We start from the raw sequence: 17,231 nt of genomic DNA on the forward strand, positions 1-17,231 counted from the left end.
AGCGGCTGCAGAACACCACTCTTCCACACCACGTAATCATGTGTACAACCTTAGAAATGTACAGATGAAGGGGTTTGATCTTCCCATGTCTGTTCGCAAAACAAGATACAATCAATGTTGTGCCACGAACATACAGTCGCGCTGAGACGGCTGGCGCATTCTCGACAATGATGATGGTTTCGCGAAAAATTTGGTGGTGCAAGCCAGCATATTGAGACGCATCGCGCGCCTTTACGACGCTGATAGAGTGAAAACGAATCACCATTATGGAGCTGTTGGTGCAAATAACAGTACTTTAAAGGTCATTTCGAGCTGACAAACTCAATGCATACACTGGACGCTCACGATCACGTCTGCCAGGATTTAGAACGCTAGGCGCAGCGAAAACATGTCAAAGTTCAAAGTGAACTCCGCTTGGCCTTCTAGCGGGCGCGCGCCCCAAGATGGAGAGGATAAGCTACAACAAGGAATGGGCCTACGTAGTTGTCGGTGCTCTGGCGTCGATCCTCTGCGTAGAAATCGGTGCTCTGTCATCGCTCGCAGTAGCACGTCACACCTCGAGGATTATGCGAGGCGACAGGTTTAATATGTGTAATCTGTTGCGTGAATATATAAATAAAGGTGAGACAGATATAAAACACACAAACGGAATGTGTGCGTGTTTCTTTTTAACACGAAAGTGTTTCATGCCGCGGCTCACCGAGACTTCACTGGCGTATTTTCGTCAGTGAAAATGGCACACTCATGGACGACAAAAAAAGATTTAGAAGAAAAAGTTTACTCGCGGGGAATCGAGCCCGCTGCGTCTCAGTAGGCGACAAGACGTGACTGGCTCTCTAGCCACTGCGCCACCGACGCACGTGCAAAAAGCTCCACAAACGCGCTTATATCTCTCACACCTTCTCTCTCACGCAGTGCTCTTGCTTGGCGGGGCAGTGCCGGCGTTTAAAAGCGGTGCAGTACTGCGTCAAGACACTAACGAGCGCCGATAGGGAGTGATTCGGCGACGAATCAGTTACGGCGCATTCACACTTGAGAAGCGAAAAGAAAGCGGAAACGCCACAGCGGCCGAAAAGCCGTGTTCGAGCGAGTCAAAATTGTTCAAATTTGTTCTGGCTATTTTTATGCTCCCGCCGCTTTCACCATTTGGAAAAATCATTCCATTTTGCCCCGTTTCCGATCTTATAATTTCTTAACGAATTCATGTTTTGCATGCGAAACAAGGAAAAGAAATAGTTTACGCCTTTTCAAAACGTTGTTTTGGGAGAAACACCAGCAGAAGCTACATAAGTGGACACGCCGGCAGCGGCGGCGGTGGAATAATCTTAATTCAAACCAGGCTCTCGAGGAACACGTCCTTGCCGAAGCTGTGAGTTTTGTCGTGCTGCACGAATAGTTTTCAATCGCGTCGATGTGAAAAACTGGCGACGCCTTGGCCGCCATGATGAATTAGCGGCAAGTTGTTTACATCAGGCGGTTTCTTAGCTAGTCAGCCAAAGTATATGCAGCTTCCCGTTACGTAGAAAGGCGTTCAGCTGTCGCCTGGCGGAAAAATGGTGTTGGACCGACTTTCTTGCGTCGGGCTCGTCGCGTGGTTTCCCGACAGCTTAGGCGGCGAAGCGAGCGAATTTCCTGTGAATTTTGCCGCTTTCGCCCTCTTCGAGGCCACGTGTGAATGCGCCTTTAAGGCGTCTCGATGCCAGCGAGGAACGCTGGCCGGGCTAGCATCGCGTTGTCGCTCTAAACGCAGTTACGTATTTTGCCTAACGAGCCTTGTTAGCGTGTGACGGCTTGTTGTCCTAGTAGTGAAGCTTCCACATGCCCCAGCGGTGTTTATCCGCCGCCGACTGCTTCGAGTGCAACTGCACCGACTTATCAAACTGTGGCAATATTCGCCACAGAAAGGCAACGACGTCGCCGCGCGAATGTCGAGCCTTCGTGGACCAAAACACACGCCATTCGCAAGCGCAACGCCTTCGTGGGCTCACGGCTGGAGCTGCGAAACTCTGCCTCCCGAGTTCTTGAAGCGCAGTGCGGTAGTGTATGCATGAGCACCCTATTACTGGGGGGGGAGGACAACTTGCCGTTTCTCTCCTCAGCTGACGACGCTTTGAAGGGGTGCATACAGAGCACCAGTGTTTTAAGGCGTAAGCCTTAGATGCCCCATCAAACACGAAACTTGAGCGTTAGTGTCGGCGTCCTGCGTCGGCGCGGCCTGCACGAGTGATGCAACAAGTCATGATGACGTCACAGATCGTCAAACATTGTGACGTCATCGTGGCGACACTATGAATCATCATGACGTCATCGCATGACATTGTCGCTTGGTCAAACGTGGGCCGATGACGCAGGCAGCGAAAAACCACTTTAGGTGAAGAAAACTTTCGGAGGGATGCGTGGGTTGATCAGCACATCGACTGAGAAGGAAAAGAAGGACACAGATTTCACCTTTCAGTATTCCTAGGCGTTTGCATAGGGGACCCTGTGAGTCTTTATTACGTGCTTGCTATACCCTACTTGAGCGGGATTCGCGATATTCGGTGTACAAGTATGCGTTACCAACGTCAGATACCACAACACTGAAATCGTGATCATAGGTATTAGTCGTGGGTATGCAGTTGTGCCACGAGGCGTCGACGCGGTTACATCCACGTCAAACGGTGCTATAGGTGCCAGTCAATAGCATAGTACATGCTCTCACATATCAGTAAAGAATCACGGCCGGACTGGAGAGGTGCGCCGGAACGGGAACAGCCGCGCGCCTCTCCAGTCCGGCTGTGCCAGAATAGACGATCAGCGACTTCTTTGATACCACGTTTCGCTTTCGTAAACGCGAGGGTGTTTTATGCCGCAGTCCACCAAGACTTTAGTGATATATTTCCCTCACGCAAATGACGTCGCAAGAATGCACCCAGTCAGTTGGCAAACAAAAACTTAAAGGAAAGTTCCTTGAACGGGAGTTGAACCAGCGACCCCTAAGTCCACGACAACAGATGCCGGGCGCGCTATCCACTGCGCCACGGTCACACACGCTGGAGGCTTTACAAACGCGCCATTTATGTCTCACACTTTCCTCTCACCGTGCTCGGTCGGTGGGGTGGTGTTGCCGTCCTGGAGCGATAATGTGAAGCAATAAATCATTACCGCGGCTTCCGCGATTAGCTCCTGCAATGCGTCGTTGCTACGCATCCGTCCCATTCGGCGCGTTTCCAACAGAAGAGCAATTTTGTGAACGCCATAAGACACCGCGAGGTTGGAGCGGAAGCTTTGCTTTCGAGATATTTGTGGTATTGCATATTCATTTGCGTGATTTCTGTGAATTCTGCGAGACACTGTAAATAATGGAACTGCTGTTTTTATCAGGTTACCGGTGACATATGACCCCTTGATGCGTAAGGCGTATTTCGGCAGCGACTAATCTAATATGCATCAAAACTATCTATCATATTCATGGCTCGTTAGTATTTGTTGTCATATGCACTCTTTAGGGATACCGCGAACGAGTTTACGAGCAAGAAGAAAACTATCACAGCACCATGTCGTCAAAAACCGCGACTCTGTTGCGCACGCAACGTTATTCTTATTCGCTGCGGTATGATCGGCTGCAAAGGAGGTCGCCTATACAAGTACAATGGAAAAGGAATGACTGAACTGGTATATAAGCTAGAATACATATATTCCCAAGACTGTTATGATATCAGATATGCGCGCATGGACAAGTCTAAAAGAACAGTTATTGTCAACGAATAAGTTACACTTTCGATTTCGAAAGTCTCATTAACGAATTCTAGCTGCTTGAGCAGAGGAGCATAATTACATTGCTCTGAAATAAAACGCGACAATATGGTTGAACATGAATTCTGTCTCTCTGAAGCTTAAGTAGTGCTGACAATACACAGGGCCAGTTGATACAGATTCATTATTATGTATTATCGCCAAGTAATGAGACGAAATTACTCAGAAGTGGAATAAATCGCTAAAGCGTAAGTATGTTTGACAATTGGGGGAGATTGCATCGATTCATGGTCATGAAACGACACAAGAAGTAAGACAAAATTACGTATGCGCGCCAATCGTTCACATGAAAGCAGTTCAATGCGGCACAAGTATTGTTTTTTTTTGAAACATCGTGTTGAGTACTAAATATAGCATCTTACTCTCCGTTAGTGCGATTTCACTGAGGAGTGCACAAATAAAAAATTTAACTTGATGCCACGATAACTGACAGACGGAACATCTGCGCATTAAGGAGTGATAAAAGTGTAGAGCGTCGCTGTTTGGTGAAAAACTATCTCGAAGTCGGCGCTCTCTTTATAGTAACAGCTACGTATCACGTTAAAAACGAAACAGATCCCGTGATCTCACACAGTAACTAAATAAGGCTCGTATCGTAACTTCAAAACCGAGCCAAGCTTGTAAGATTGAGACTGATGTACCAGTTTATCCATAACGAACAGCAGTTCCAAGTTTCTTAACAGAGACGGCCCACTCTACATAAACACTCACTATCGACATGAGCACTCACGACTGTCTGACACTCACACGCACTCACAATCGGGACTCAGGTGGACACGAAACGTGCCGTATCATTACACGAATTGGCAGGCGCCTCCTACCTTTGTACGTTTGGTGGGAGGAAGACGAAGTGCTTCTCTTGTGGAACACATCTTGCCCGTCTCTGCCGTTTTCTGGATTCTACACTGCAATTGTGGGGTCTGCCGCCCCCTACATCACGGTGATGGATGTGCAACCCCAAGAGGTTCCGTCCGGTTCCGGTTCAACCGCGGGGATCGCCTCGAGGAAGCGTGGTAACACAGCAAGCGAGAGCGAGGACACCGAGCTGTACTCCGCATCAGGCGATGAGTCCTCCGAAGACGGCTTTCAACCTGTGTTGTACCGCAAGGCCAAACGAAGAATCATCAACGCATCGTCGGCGTCAAGCACAACCACTGTGAAAACTGCGCCTCAGCGGTGGCCCCACTCCATCCTGTTTGTGCCACAGAACGCTATCGACAATCTGCGTGTCCTCAACAGGCAAGCATTGTCTTTGTACCTTGAAAACACAGTGCCAAACGAGATCAAGGATATCAGGCTAAACACGAGGAAAAACATTTTGGCAATCGATGTGATGAACCCGAGTGCGCTGAGCACGCTGCAGCATGTAACGCAGCTGGGGAACATCAAAGTCCGGCCAATCATTCCAGCGGATGGTGCCACCGTAGCAGGTGTCATCTATGACATCGACACTGAAATCGCCAATGAAGACCTCTCAGTGCTTATAAAACCGGCGAATGAAAACAACGTCATTGTGCATGTAGGTCGCCTAGGTAACACGTTGTGTGCGAGTAACGTTCAAGGGTGACTGCCTACCGTCTTACGTGAAGGTTGGCCATTTTCGTCACCAGGTCCGTCCATTTATACCGAAGCCTATGCAGTGTTTCAACTGCCAGAAGATTGGCCACGTGAAGGGCGTTTGCAGAAATTCCGCAGTGTGCCCCCGATGCGCCGAACCTCATTCAGAAGACAACTGTAGTGCAACTACGCTGAAGTGCCCGAACTGTCATGGCGCTCACAGTGCTTCCTCCAAGGAATGTCCTCAGATAAAGAAGGAGATTTCTGTTCTGAAACAGATGGTGAGAGACAGCTCAACTCACAAAGAGGCAGCGGAAAAAGTGAGGCGAAGACGACGTCGCCGTCGAAGGTCGTCACGAAGGACAATGTCGCATTCAGTGAGAAAGTCCGTTCCTCCGGTTCCCAGCGCGGCAAACACCAACGCCGCTGAAAGAGAGGCTACTTGTAGATCTCTCTCAACAAAGGAATGGCCACCACTTAAGGAAACGCGACCAGTAGAGAAGCCACAGCAGAGGGAGCCTCAACCACAAGAGCAAGATGCTACAACGGCATGGCACACAGATCACCAAGTGGTAGCGATTCTGCGATCATTGATGAACGCCATTCGCATGTTGTTAGGCAACATGAAGACGACGTCAGCTAGAAGTGCCCTTCAAGTACTGGACGCTCTCAGTCCGGTGCTGGCAGCCCTTGAATAGACCATGGCTCAGTCACCGATGCCTTTCAGGGATGAGGTCCGGAATGCAGCAATATTTCAGTGGAATGCCAGAGGACTGAGATCGCGCATTGCTGATTTTCGGCGATTCGTGTACGCCAATAAGTTTCCCGTAATCGTCATCTGCGAGCCGAATTTATCCAGTGCAATAAGACTTTCTGGATACGAACCTTTTATGTCGTCTGCCATTACTGAAAGAAGCAAGGTGCTGGTGTTCATTCGCCGCGATCTCACTTACATCCTTCAGCCTGTACCACCTCATGATGATAATCAATATGTATGTTTAAGAGTGAAAAAGAAGAGACTTACCATTACAGTTGTGGGCGCATACCTATCACCATCAAGTCGGTTTGACCATAAAAGATTACGAGATATCCTATCATCAGCCCCTGATCCATGTGTTATCATCGGGGATTTTAACGCCCATCATACTCTATGGGGAAGCCCGAAGACCGACGTGAAAGGCAGAAATTTGGTGTCTTTCGCCTCCGATAATGAACTTTTGTTGTTGAATGATGGCAGTCCTACATTTTTACGTGGCTCCACATACAGCAGCTGTCTCGACTTGGCTTTTGTTTCACGAAGCTTAGTGAGGCATGCGGGGTGGTTCACGGACATAGAAACGCATGGGAGTGACCATATTCCCACATACGTCAAGATTAGAGGATTGTCACCTTCCAAGATACACGACACGATACGAAGAGTGGACTGGACGAAATTTGAGTCTCGAATGGAAGATCAATGTCAAGACCACATACTAGACTTGGAACAGGCAATCAAGAGCACTGTACAGGAGTCTGTACGTACCTTCAACTGCTCTTCGAAATTCACGGACTTCGACCTAGAGTTGGAGAGACTTCGCGCAATCCGGCGACGTGCTGAAAGGAGGTACCGACGCACGAAGGCCATTGACGATTTACGGACTGCCAGACGTATGCAGAAAAAGATCCAGCGCCGGTTGGATAAGGTCGAATTCCAACGCTGGACTGCTTTCTGCGAGTCGCTCGACCCTCGTAAGCCATTATCGCAGCTATGGAGGACGGTACGAGGTTTGCGGTCATCCCCCGTTGAGAGGTCTCCATTCAAGGCGTTAGGCATTTACCAAAAGCGACCAGATATTGACGTAGCAGAAGAATTCTGCGCCAGATTAACTGGACAACTTACAGCACCCGACTGTTTACAACTTTCGAACAGCTGTCCACCACCACGTGACCCCCGCATGGACCTCCCCTTCTCCATCCAAGAACTGAAGGCAGCACTCGCTTCGTGCAAACGTTCGTCTGCACCAGGACCTGACGGAATCTCCTACAGAGCCCTGTGTCATCTGGGTGAGCGCGCGAGACTTGCTCTGCTTGAGCTATATAACGAATCTTGGCAGGAGGGCACACTCCCCTTAAGTTGGAAAACAAGTCGTTTGGTACCACTGTTGAAGCCTGGCAAGTCACCGCTGGAACTGGCATCTTATCGTCCGATCGCATTGGCAAGTTGCGTGGGCAAAGTGATGGAGAGGATGATCCTCGGACGCCTGGAGTGGTACATGGAATACAATAACATCTACCCAGGTACCATGGCCGGCTTTCGCCGTGGTCGATCATCAATTGATAGCGTCATCGACCTAATCACCTTCGTGGAGCACGAGAAAGGCCGCAAGCGTCTTTGCGCTTCTTTGTTCCTCGACGTCAAAGGGGCCTATGACAACGTTACTCATGAAGCCGTCCTTGCCGCGCTAGAAGACGTCGGAGTGGGTGGTCGAATGTTCAAATGGATACACAGCTACCTCTGCATGCGATCCTTTTTTGTGATCACGGAGGACGGGGACACTTCCCTACATTACAGTTATCGTGGTGTTCCCCAGGGCGGTGTGCTCAGCCCTGTGCTGTTCAATCTTACGCTGATTGCTCTCCATACACACCTGCCAAGCACTGTTTGTTTGTCAACTTACGCAGATGATATCTGCGTCTGGACATCTGCGGTAACTCGCCTGCAGCTGCGAGCGAGAATCCAGAGAGCAGCCACTCAAGTTGCTGTGTACCTCCGTGATCGAGGCCTGGAAATTTCTACCGGAAAGTGTGCTCTTCTGGCATTTACGCGCAAACCAATGTCTAACTACAGTGTATCAATCAATGGTCAAAGTATACCGTATTGTCGATCACACAAGTTCCTGGGTGTCATAATAGACAGAGAACTATCATGGAGTCCTCACGTCTCGTACCTGAAAAAGCGGTTGGCAGGCATTTCTCACCTCTTCAAGTTTTTCGCTGGAAAGACTTGGGGAATGTCGCCCAGTGCTATGTTACAACTGTACAGGGTGCTGTTTCTCGGTTTCCTGCGATACAGTTTGCCTGCATTAACTAACGCAAACAAGACAAGTCGACGCATGCTACAGAGTGTTCAGGCCCAGACCCTCCGGATTTGTTTAGGCCTGCCTCAAGGTGCTTCAACAGCGGCGACCATAGCCTTCGCCAAGGACCACCTCATAAAGACTCATATTGAGGTTGAAGCACTGAGGACCCACATAAGGCATCTTGCCCGGACACCACACCACCACCTAGCCTCTCTACCAGCGGACAGACCACGCACCTCCTTTTGCCGAACAGTAACCGCACACGGCGACTCTCTACCGACTGGCTTCACACCGGCGGCGAGACCTTCGGTTCCTCCATGGTGCCTGAAACAACCAGTCATCAACCTGACAATACCAGGCGTCCAGAAAAAACAAGATCTGTCAGCACCAGCTCTTAAACAGCTCGCTTTACTTCTATTGTACGAGAAGTATCACGACTCGACTCACGTCTACACTGACGGCTCCGTCCTACCGAGCAGTTCAACAGCGGCGGTCGTGATTCCAACGATCGCCACAACTATCAAGTTCAGGACCGCTCACCCAACAACATCGACGGCAGCAGAGCTCACAGCGCTTCGCGCCGCGCTGCTTTTCATTAACGACCAAATGAGAAAAAGGTGGACGATTTTCTGCGACTCCAAGGCGGCACTGCAGTCTCTACTGTCGACTTTACGCCGCGGTCCGCACGAACAATTGGTATTTGAGACTGCCGAGATGTTCCACAACCTCACCGAGAAAGGACATTGCATTACATTTCAATGGCTACCAAGTCACTGTGGGATTATCGGCAATGAACGGGCCGATCAAGCTGCCCGTTCAGCCCATACAGAGGACCGCGACCTGTCGATACCTCTTTCTAGGACAGACGGCTGCTCGGAAGCTCCGCATGCTCGCTCGCCAATGCACCATGTCAAATTGGAATGAGCCACATTTCATGCATGCACGACTACACACCTTTGATCCAACGTTAAGCCTTCGACTGCCATCAAGACTTCGCCGAGGTGACGCTACCGTTCTCTGTAGATTATGGCTGGGCGTCGCGTTTACCCATGCGTATGCATTTCGCATAGGGATGGCCGACTCCACCGCCTGTGAACACTGCGGCGACGAAGAAACGATTCGGCATGTTCTGTGTGACTGTCCGAAGTATAGAACACAGAGACAATCTCTTTGCCATGCTCTCAACAAGATAGACGACCAGCCTCTATCAGAAGAAAGACTTTTACGCCATCGTCCGGACATAACGTCGCAGAAGAAGGCTTTACAAGCACTACTCGCCTTCCTGCGATCCACTGGCCTGTCAGAGCGCCTCTGAGCGGAACGCTCTTGTGTGTGTGTGGATGTGATTGTTTTTTTTTCTTTCTTATTATTTATTTTCTCTCTCTCGCTTTCAACCCCCTATTCCCCAACCCCAGTGCAGGGTAGCATACCGGATGCAAACTTCTGGTTAACCTCCCTGCCTTCCTCTGCTCTTCCTCTTCTTGGTGTTCACACCGCAAAGTTTACGCTGAAGTTAAAGGGAGCACGAAGGTAGATTCGGTGTCTGCAGCGGCCACGTTTCCCTTCGACAGTGTATTGTTGAATAACGCCAGGTCGCATACTAAAGGAGTGAGCTGCTTTAAGAAGTGCCCTCTGACACCACAAAGGCTGCCATTATCATATAGGTTGCCAGTAATAAAATAAATGTTCCGTGCTCTAAAGCTTACTTATCACCGGCTCCTTGCGACGATTGACGTTGATGCACCAGCGAGCACAACACACGCGCATCATCGAGAAAAGACTAGTCACGGCAACAGAAGTTGAAAACGGCCAGCAGCTTAATACACAGAAACACGCACACACCACCGCCGCCGCCGGTACCCGTAACCTCTATCGCGCGAAATATGAAAAACAAACTAAATAAGAAAAAAATATCCGGCATGGAACGAGGTTCGAACCTGGGCCCCCTGCGTGGGAGCCCAGTACTGTACCTCTGAGCCATGCCGGTGCCTGAAACTGCTTTGCAAAAATACCCTATACATGCTTTACATCGGAAAGGAACCACATTCGGATACTAATAGTATTATCGTGTGTCCGACGTCCCAAAACTACTATATGATTATGAGAAACGCCATAGTGGAGGGCTCCGGAAATTTTGACCACCTGGGGTTCATTAACAAACACCTAAATCTAAGTACACGGGCCTCAAACATTTTCGCCTCCATGGAAAATGCAGCCGCCGCGGCCGGGATCAATCGCGCGACCTTCGGGTAACCACATTAAGGTATGTAATGTAATGTGGTACAACCACCTAGTGGCTGCTAGTGGCTTCTTCCCTACTTCACAAAAAATTATGATGATTGATAGCGTAGGGGGTTCCTCGCAAGTGGACTTCTATTGGTTGCTAAGGAAGCCCATAAGGCTCCCATGATCCATTTCCTCAGGGTTTCAATAAAGTTAATTCCATCTGTTGGGATAGCGTGTTGGCAGAGTTAAATAACGACCGGGCGTCACACAACGCGAATTACGTAACTAGTCGGTAGTTTAAAGCTGCCACCCCTTTACAAATGCCTCTGCTATAATTCTTCATCGCCTTCAGCCACAGCATCAACAAATTGCACATAATGACTTACAAGGGTTTAGCGGGCACCACGGTTCTCTGCACAATGACGACAAATTGCATAGTGGCTGCTTCCCTACTTTACAAAAATTATAATGATTTATAGCATAGCGGGTTCCTCGCAAGTGCACTTCTATTTTTTGCCAAGGAAGCTTACGAAGAAAATAACGACTGGGCGTCACACAATGCGAATGTCGTAACCAGTGGGTCGTCTAAAGCTGCTAACTAATTACAAACAGGCTCAGCCATAATTCATCATCATCGACCGACGCATCAACAAAGTGCACACAATGCCTCACAGATGATAGCTCGCTTCTCCGCAGAATGACACAAACTTCACAAAAAAAATCACAGCATATCCACGGAGTGAATGATGATGAGTGGGCGAAGCTGCGGAGGTTCATCGGTAAACCGTGAATCTTCCCTGAATTCTGCCCAGTACATCATCACCGACGTGAGATCGGGCGCGTTTATACTAAAGGTTCGATGAGTTATGACGACTTGCAGCTCACTTTAATTTTACATGTCGCTGTGAATTTTCATTGTTTAGAAAACCATTGCTTTAGAAAACATGTGGCGTCTTTCGTTAAGCAGCTGGCGTCTTTTCGTTTTGCTTTAGAAACATCTGGCGTTCTTTCGTATTGCTTTTAGAAAACATCTGGCGTCTTTCGTTGGTTTATTTCGTCAATCAACGGCGTTTTGAACAAAATTTTTATTGTTTAATCACGCGCAGGAGAAATCTCTCCAGGCACTACCTTGGAGGTAAACAATGGCTGCTAATGGGAATGAGAGACAGAAGAAGTCGGCTTTTAGCTAACACTTGCACTTCTACTTCTACTAACGTTTCCTACTGGAACATGCCAATGGCTGCTAATGGGGAATGAGAGACAGAAGAATTCGGCTTTTAGTTAACGCGCACGTGCCCCGCCACGGTGGTCTAGTGGTTATGGCGCTCGACTGCTGACCCGAAGGTCGCGGGATCGAATCCCGGCCGCGGCGGCTGCATTTTCGATGGAGGCGAAAATGTTTGAGGCCCGTGTACTTAGATTTAGGTGCACGTTAAAGAACCCCAGGTGGTCGAAATTTCCGGAGCCCTCTACTACGGCGTCTCTCATAATCATATCGTGGTTTTGGGACGTTAAACCTCAGATATTATTATTAACGCGCACGCTGCGAATTTTTTATTGTTCAACAACGCACAGGGAAACTCTCTCACCGGCACCACCTTGGGGGTCAAGATCTGGTACTAGCGTTACGACTGGTTACGCACTACAACGACTACGAGGGACGAACGGGTGCCGCCTTAAGGAGCTTCGCCCCTAAAATTATAGTTTGTGGCGTAGTGGGTACGTTGCTAGTCTACTTGTATGAATAGCCACAAGATAGTTTATAACGGGCTCTAGCAATGCCGCTCTTCGAGCTTTCGCTGTGACTGTGCTCCGCTTTCCGGGCAGGCCTGGCGTTTTTTTTTTTGCGAAGTTTGGAAGCGTCCAATATGTCGTTATTGGTAATTCTGCGCAGACTTGGTATCTACTACACATCTCTAAGGCGTGATAGGCTTCCAAAGAAACGTCGAGCGGCGCCACTGCTCTTATCGTGACTGCGAATACCCACGGCGCCTCGCCTCTCGCCACGACGGTGCTGCCCTCGCTTCCGCGCACGCGCAGAGCTTTCACATTTCATCTGTGGTGTGCCACACTGTAACTATTGCCGACTAGTAGTGCTCCGGGAGGATTGAGGAGCGCATGTCCTCCCGTGTCCTTGACGCCGCCACTGCCAAATCCAGCGACCAACCGCCTTTGCCGGCAGCTTCTATCCCCAGTAACGCATAGCTCGGCCGTGCGAGCGTCGCTCACAAACTTGAACTTGGGTTGCCTACGTCCACTCTGTTGATGCTGTGGCTAGTGACAATGAATAATCATGGCCGAGTCCTTTGTAATGGGTGGTAAGCTATATATACCCTCTTGCTACGCAATATTCATGAGAACTAAGAGTCAGTAATGCCAAGGAAAGTAGACGGGGTGTTATTTGTAGTAATTAGGATATACGCGCAAATGTGCAGAAAGACAAGCGGATAAATGGATACCTTTCCCTCGGCAGGGACCGAACCTGCGACCTTCGAATAACACACCTGATGTTCTACCACAGAGCTACGGCGGCGGTCATCCTCCCGTCCACTTTGTGGCGTATATATGTGCGTTTAAACCTAGGAGGATTAGTCAGCGCCGATCGCAGCCATGGCGGCGAGTGTTGAACACTCGCCGCATGGCTGCGATCAAGTTATCTTTTCGTCGACTTTACTTTCTTCACATTTATATCATTATTGCTACAAATAACATCCCCTCTACTTTCTGTGGCATTATCGTCAGTTAGTTCTCATCAATATTATGTCCAACAAAGAAAAGAACGAGTCCTTAAAGGAGTACTGACACGATTTTGAAGTGCAGCAAAAGGGACGTTTTTGGTTTCCTTGGCATGTAGTGTTAACGCTCTCCCCACGCCGCATCCGGGAAACACGTATAAATATTTAAGTTTGATTTTAGAGTTTTCATCTCCCAGCATCTGCAAGGCAGCTTCACCGCATGGAAAGCCCTATGACATTTCAAGTCTGCTCACTTAGTTTGCGAAATCTGGGTTCCGCATGCAGCCTAAATCATAGAAATCGCTGTCGGAGGCACTGGACGACAGTTCACTCATCATGCACCACGTTCGACTGACAGCAAAGGACAGCAGGTGCATATTTCGTGGGGTGCAGTCTGCCCGTGACGTCACGGGCAGACTTGACACGTCACTATGAAGCCGCCCTCTCGAAACTGAAACCGAAAGTGCTGCTTGAAAGAAGCGGTATTAAAAATATATGCAATGCATCCCGACGCACCACGACACTCTTTTTAGGGTTCTCGACACCCGTGCTTTAATTTAGAGCAACAACCCGAAAAATTTTAAAATTCATTGTCAGTACTCCTTTAAAAGTGATCTTTCCTTCACCTGGTTTTCATTTTACCTTTCTATCACGTTATATCAAATCTATTAACTTGATTTCTTACACGATATGACGCCTGTATAGGGTTTTTATGCGAAGGAGTTCCAAGCATCGGGGTGACGTTTTGGTGGAATACTCAACTGCCACGCGGAAAGCCAGGGTTTAAATCTCGCTCGATCCTGGATATTACCAGCGGAGCTTCTGAAGTTCAGAAGTCGAATTTTTTCACGAGGCCTATTTTTATTTATTTATTTTTATTTTTTATGCATGCCCAAACATTATAAAAAGTCTTGCAACAAAAATTATCCTCGTGTCATCATTAGTTTGCCAGTTACAGCAAGTTTTACCGAAGCCGAAACCACATTGTCTTTTTTTTTAAGTAAGTGTTGTTTCGTCTATATTAATGATATTCAACGTACTTTATAAATTTTATTGTGACTGTTACATACGAGGATGTCATTAAAAACAACTTTGTGTTTCTAATTGTTTTTAAATCTCTAAAAAGGGGCACAGAGAGGACGCACACCTCTTGCAAGCTCTGAAATCTGTTTACGTTATTCTCAAAATAAGAATTTGCTCCAAGTCATGTGTCGCCAACTTCAATAACGTTTTTCTCAGTGTGTACTTCGAACTTAAATTTTGTATAATAGTTAACACCCTATATATCAGTGCAATGAACTAGAATAAATGAAATTGATGGAATATTTTTAAATTCACAGCTAATTTTGCAAACACGTTTATTCTAAATTGGCTCTTTTCTCCCGTCGTTTTTCGTTTTTTTTTTAACGTGACTTCCTTTATATCTGTTCTATAATATTTATCCTAGTCCATTGCACAGCTCCAACCTTTAGTTACACATCTGCCAGAACTTTGCAGAATTAAGCCTCCCATACTCACTTATCACGGCTGGCGTGACTAGCACGTTTAAGGCAATTTTTGACAATGATCACCTCCCAAAAATAAATAATCAATATTTTGCTCTTTAAATGGCAGGGAACGTCAGGTAAATAAGACGTGTTTCTTCTGAAGAAAAGGTTATTTGAACGCTGGCTGCTCCTAAAAGAATTTGTTTTGACTAGCCTACCACCATAAGCCTTCAGTTCTATGCAAATCGTGCGCAGAAACTGTGGTGTATGTGCTACATAAATTGATCAAGCCCTCCTGCAGAGTTCAGAAGGTGCTGAGGCAAGGAGCCGTGAAGGAGGAGGAAGGCGAGCAAAAACTCTGCTCGGCGAAGGAGAGGAGAGGAAAGAAAGGAGATGAGAGAAGGAGAAGAAGCAAATAAAAAGAAATAGAGTTTCTTGCCGAGGCGGGCGGGATTCGAACCCAGGCACCGATGGTCCGAAGGCGAGCGTCGTGACCGCTCGGCCATTCAGGCATGTACCAGAAGAAGCATTTGTGGCGACCATATAATTGCGTTGCATTATGTGAGGTAAACAAAAAACTTGGAAAGAAAGATTGAAACACAGAAATAAAGAGAAAGGAAGCATAGCATAACCATGTATAATATAGCAAGGGGGTGTTAAAAGAAAGTGATCTTGAGGAGCAGGGGGGAGGGTAAAGAATGGCATAGCCATGTATACCACAGTATAGTAAGTATTTGGGAAAGGAAAGTAAGGATGAACGAAATGTGAACGACAAGGCCACCATGTCCGCTGTTTCCACAGTTCTTGCACCACTAGTGCGTAGCTGCCCGATTTTTTTAATGGACCGGGCTAACCAATTGCTTGTACGCCTGACACCAACAAGTGCACACGTTCCTCACCACTAGCGTTTCCTTAGTACTTCTTTCTTTCTTTTATTTTTTTCCTTATTGCAAGGTAGCAAATCGGGCGCGCGTCTGGTTGACCTCCTTGCCTTTCCTTCCTACCTCCTCCTCTTGCTCCCCTTTTTCCTCATTTTACGCGATAGCGGTTACAAACATCGAAGGCGGTGGCGGCGGACAACTACGCCACGAAAACCGATTGTTGTTGCGATCTCATGACACCTTTCGCTGTAAAAAGCTAGCACTTCCCGTACACACAGCGACATGACCAAACTGGAAGCAAGAACGCGCAGCAAATGTAGGAGAAGTTCCACTAATCTGAAAGACGAACTTACGTGGTAATGAGCCACCCGCACAACACATGTCAGAAAGGAGCAATAATATCAGGAACGAGAACGTATTCTTCATTACTGGCTCTGATACCTATCTGCTTATCAGATCTTATTATCAGTTTAAAACTTCACCCATCCAAAATAAAGTAGTGCCACCTAAAAGAGAACGGTGAAGCGAAATTGAAGTTTTATGAGATTAACGTTTTCCCTCTGCTGCGGCACATCTAAATAGTTTGCCAAAACTACAAATGAGTAAATTTTAATCGAAGCTAAATATGAAACATAAATGGCAAATTATGGCAGCAGCGATAGGTATTGAATGTTACGAAGAATTAAACAATTGCATCAGAAAGTTCACTGCGCAAGTTGGTGTGCTCTCATCTTAAACGAATAAACAGCGCGAAGAAACGAGGGCGAGTAAAGGAGCATCCGGGGCTGTTGTTCCTTTGATCGTCCTCGTTGTTTTCGAGCTCTGTACACGTTCAAGATGGAATGAAACTAGTGCCTGGTTAATAACTCACTACACAGTGCAGTACATCTTAAAATCTAGAGAAGTTGACCACGATCAACAATCTACAAAGAATCACTTCACACCGTATGCGCTTTTTTCATCATGGCATAGTCACTTTAATCTGTTACCTTAATGCAAGTCATTATTGATAATTCCACTGTTGCAATCTTGACACACTGAGCAGGGATTGTCCTTAGAGCCAGCGTTTTGAAAACAGGAGTAGCATTTGTGAGGGCGTTGCGACTTGACCATGACGAGCCATCTTGTCCAAACGTTGCTTCTAGTGTTCTTTCCTGTTGAATTATTTCTCATGCCTTCAAACCTACATCTTTACCTGAGCATCCGTTTCGCTTCTATGCAGTGTCGCCTTGCAGGATGCCTATATGTCCGAAGTAATTTTCGAAACATTTCTTGCGTTAAAATGCAGGGTTTGACGGGATCCCGTCTGGTCGGGAGGCGGCTTTGTAGAAAAGAAATAAACGCGGACCCCATTAAAACACTTTAAAAACAAACAAGACATTTCGGCTGCCGCACGGGAGCCTTGTCCACAAAGAAGTGTAGAGTCAGTTACGTTTCAATAGGTGCCACAAGCATCTCGCATACGCGGGAAAAACGTTTCCGTCGTTGCAG

The 17,231-nt window shown here is 47.6% G+C and overlaps 2 protein-coding genes across 4 annotated transcripts in view; one reads left to right on the forward strand and one right to left on the reverse strand.

Annotated features, from left to right (window-relative positions):
- LOC125758250 (uncharacterized) overlaps positions 1 to 17,231 on the forward strand; it is a 220,036-nt gene that overhangs the window by 80,689 nt on the left and 122,116 nt on the right. The window lies entirely within an intron of this gene.
- LOC119390394 (uncharacterized) overlaps positions 1 to 17,231 on the reverse strand; it is a 164,017-nt gene that overhangs the window by 70,152 nt on the left and 76,634 nt on the right. The window lies entirely within an intron of this gene.

The sequence above is a fragment of the Rhipicephalus sanguineus genome, chromosome 4, assembly GCF_013339695.2.
Source record: "Rhipicephalus sanguineus isolate Rsan-2018 chromosome 4, BIME_Rsan_1.4, whole genome shotgun sequence".
Taxonomy (NCBI): Eukaryota; Metazoa; Arthropoda; class Arachnida; order Ixodida; family Ixodidae; genus Rhipicephalus; species Rhipicephalus sanguineus.